General features: G+C 53.7%; 1 non-coding gene and 1 pseudogene across 1 annotated transcript; one reads left to right on the top strand and one right to left on the bottom strand.

Moving 5' to 3' along the window:
• Positions 1-2,595: 2,595 nt before the first annotated feature.
• Positions 2,596-2,714, top strand: LOC138231531 (5S ribosomal RNA). Its single transcript, XR_011186779.1, has one exon. It is a non-coding gene; the product is annotated as a 5S ribosomal RNA (ribosomal RNA).
• Positions 2,715-3,350: 636 nt separating this feature from the next.
• On the bottom strand, positions 3,351-3,491 carry LOC138231385 (U1 spliceosomal RNA; annotated as a pseudogene).
• Positions 3,492-3,707: the final 216 nt, after the last annotated feature.

Consider the following 3,707-nt stretch of genomic DNA (forward strand, 5'->3'; position numbering starts at 1 on the left):
TATTGGCGTAGGCGTGAGGGCAGTTCTTAAAAACGTGTCCTTCCGAGCCACATAAATTGCACTTTGGCAGCATTGAACAGTCAGAGGCTAAATGTCCCTGTTTGCCACAGGTCTTGCAGCATTTCACAGTGCAGGACGATGCCAGGTGTCCCACAGCACCACAGCGCCGACACACCTTTGGTTGTCCCACATAAAACACATAGCCATTGCAGGCGCCCAGCCGGATTGTAGAGGGCAGGTGCCTTAAGCCTCCATTTACGCTGTGCGGTAGCAAGCGAACCTCGAATTTCCTTGCTCCTGTTTTTATACCATCAACATCTCTAACCTCAGTTCCATGGTGGACGGTGCAGTACTGGTTAAGCCAGGTGTGAATGTCCTCCGTCTTTGCCAGTTCCGAGAACATAACAACATGCACCGTTTTCCTCTCTCTCTGTGTCAGAGGCTGCAAGTTGATCTTCTCAAGTGCAGGAACTTTGCCTCTTTTTGCCTCAAACACATCCACGCATTGTTCAAACAGAGGATAGGTAGCAAATACAACCTCAAATGCTTTCTGACCTGGGAGAGCGAAGATGAAATCCAAGTGCCGAGGTTCAAAGCCAAGTTCCTTCTGTAACACTTTTCTGCTGAACTGCATACGATCCATGAAGAGGTCATCCAAGAGCTCAAAACGTACAGCATTCTTACGTGATCCAAAGGTTGCCATTTCAAAAACCGCAAATCGAACACTGCTTCCAACAAAAGAAAAACAATCCAACTACTCCACCTACAGGCTGATCAAGGTATCTCCCCTGCCAGGTAAGTATGAGTTAAACAGGCCCCTGCAAGCGGCCCGCACCCACAGCACAAATCGCGCAGCCTAGGCCACCTCCTCGCCCCGCACGCCACCGCCTCCTGCTGGGCCCACTCTTTCGCACACTTACACGCCACACTAACACTCAAAAGTGTGGGCAAAACGAGAAAACGAGTGCGCCGTTTCCTACACATCTGCAGTCGCCGTTGTGCATTCGCAGCATGTCCCGGGATGCAATTCGGCCTCATTTGCATAACTCCAGACCGGCAGATCGCCACGCAAGCTCGCGACGTGCGCCTGCCACACACCGAACAAACCTTTTCAGCAATTTCCAAAAAACGGGCCTGCTCGCCTGCCCACAAGGCTCCGTCTCTTACCTGCTCTCCAGAGCCTGCTGCCTTCTGTGCTTTTCTCTCGGCACCGCTGCAGCGCACACAACTCCTGCAGCGGGAGGGGGGGAGAAAGTTCCCGCGCTCCGCCGCAGGGAAGGCTCGCTCCGTGCGCACACGTCCTTTCGATGCCAGTCCAACAAGTGCTCCGCATTAGCTGCGTCGGGGCCTCACCTCACCTCGCACTGCCCCCTCCTTGAATGTCTGCCGCTGGGCATGCCCCGCTCTCCTCCGCCTTATCTTATCGCGTGTGAGCACCGACAATGGCCACAATGCCGGGGAATGGCACCTGTAAAGTGTTAATTGGGGCACAGGAACAGCCCGTCTCGTCTCGGGGGGGCCGGCTTCAGAGACAATACAGCAAACACAGCGGGGCGGGGGAAGAAGACGACACCACACATGCGGGTACATTCAGCTCCGGCGGGAACGAGACATTTGTCGGTCTTTTCAAGTGCCGAGAGCCGAGCAATCCTTCACTTGTATCGTTTCTCCCCGGTGACTAGATCTGGCCCTGCGACTCTCGACTGGGCTCACCCCCGGGGCACCCCAGCAGGTGTGAGCCTGGCCGGCACCCGGATGGGAGATTCCACCCCGGAAAAGCTCCGGTTGCTGCTGCTCCTGCAAGAGGTGTGACTGGGACCAGTAGGGAGCGCTCACCCTGCGGGCTGTGTGGCTCTCTTACGCCCCAGCCTCCTGATGGCGACACTCTGCTGCACAAACAGGCGCCGTCCTTCGGGGGAGGCGTCAAACCGAGGTCCCAACCCTCCTTGGCCATTAGGAAACCCCAGGGCGTCTCTCAAAAAGAGACGCCGGGGGTGTCCCTCTGGTGTTAGTGCTCCCCTTTACCCATCAGTCGGGGTCTCCTCCTAATCCCCGTCTCACCTGTAACAATCAATGACGAGGCCCCCCTGTCCGTGAGATTTAGTACTCGCGCAAGAGACCGGGGGCAGAGCGCGAACGCGGTCCCCCGCCCCCCACAAAGTGCGCGCTCCGGGTTCCCTCTCGGGGCCCTGCAACACAGCGGAAGGGCAGCGAGAAGGAGCCTCTTGCTCTGATGCCGCAAGGCCACAAGAGGGCGGAGGCGCCGCACGCCCGGCCGACGTGTTGGACCGGTGCGCTTTACGTGCTGAAATAAACACGCGAAAGCCCTGAAATGTTTCCAGAGTGCTGTGCACTGGAGGTTTTTGTCTGGTGAAGACTTGCCTGGTGCTCCTCCGTGCAGATTGTTTGTCCTCCTCCAGTGCGGGACGAGTCAACACAAGGGAGCGCATTCGCCAACATCCAGGCACGCAATGCGATTTGGAAAGCAGCTCCTTTCCAAAGAGTTGCACACGAACGATCCTTCAGTCCCGCTCAGGGGGCACGGAACCCCCGCCACACACAGCTTCAAGTAGCGAGTCAGGCGCCAGGGCTTTCGCTTACGGCCACACCACCCTGAACATGCCCGATCTCGTCTGATCTCGGAAGCTAAGCAGCGTCAGGCCTGGTTAGTACTTGGATGGGAGACTGCCTGGGAATACCAGGTGCTGTAAGCTTTTGCTCTCCCGGCCAGCAGGGGTCGCCGTTGGTGCCGTAGGCTTTGGGAGGAAAACCTGCAGGATGGAAAGGTGATCTATAGCCTCATCTCTAGAGATGTTTTGTTGCTGTGGCATGTGTGTGACCCATATTCAAAAAAAAAAACCCGTCTGTAAAACGAATATCGAAGCTGCCTCTAAATCTGCAAATGAAGATGAGTCGATAAACCACTCGTTTTTCGTATAACTAGACATATATTCATTTGTTACCGATTTCATTCATTGAGCACGGATACAGTAGAGGTACAGCCATTCACTGTTTGACATGTCTGCACTGGTACAGAACCGAGCAATCAGAAAACGGGTGAAACTGTCTTTAGACTCAGCATACAGTACCGAGGCCCCCCATGACCAAATAAAGGCTAACCTCGAAAATCAGCCTAAAGAACGCAGACTACAGCAAAACGACTGACTTTGAAAAGGGAATGAACGTCCGGAAGGAGTAGTGGAACTAGCTTGAGATGCTTCTCCGGACCCCTAACTAAAAGCCAGCGAGAACCAGCAGCGGCGTCCACTCCTGTCGAACCGGGATCCTTCCGCAGCCACGCAGCTCGTGGTGTCCTAACCCTCCCGTATCTGATTTTGGACCAAGCACATCAGGGGAGAGCGCGAACGCAGTCCCCCACTACCAGAAATTATGCAGTCGAGATTCCCACATTTGGGGAATTCGCAGGGGTCAGCACAGCCGGAGTGCAATGGCCGAGCCTCGCCCTGGGTGAACCGATTTCGATTCGATTTTTAAGAACTTTATTTTCTTTTCACAAAAAATTACAGGAAATCACAAATCAGAAAGCTTTACATTAATATACATACTTAAAACAGTATATATGATCACATCTCATTACATTTTGACACGGTAACAGTTACATAGCAACAATTTTCTTTTTTTCTGGTGCAAATCACATTCTTTATTTAAACATGATAATGTTTTTCACAGTTTCTTGAGATATTGAC

Source organism: Lepisosteus oculatus, unplaced genomic scaffold (genome assembly GCF_040954835.1).
Source record: "Lepisosteus oculatus isolate fLepOcu1 unplaced genomic scaffold, fLepOcu1.hap2 HAP2_SCAFFOLD_60, whole genome shotgun sequence".
Classification (NCBI taxonomy): Eukaryota; Metazoa; Chordata; class Actinopteri; order Semionotiformes; family Lepisosteidae; genus Lepisosteus; species Lepisosteus oculatus.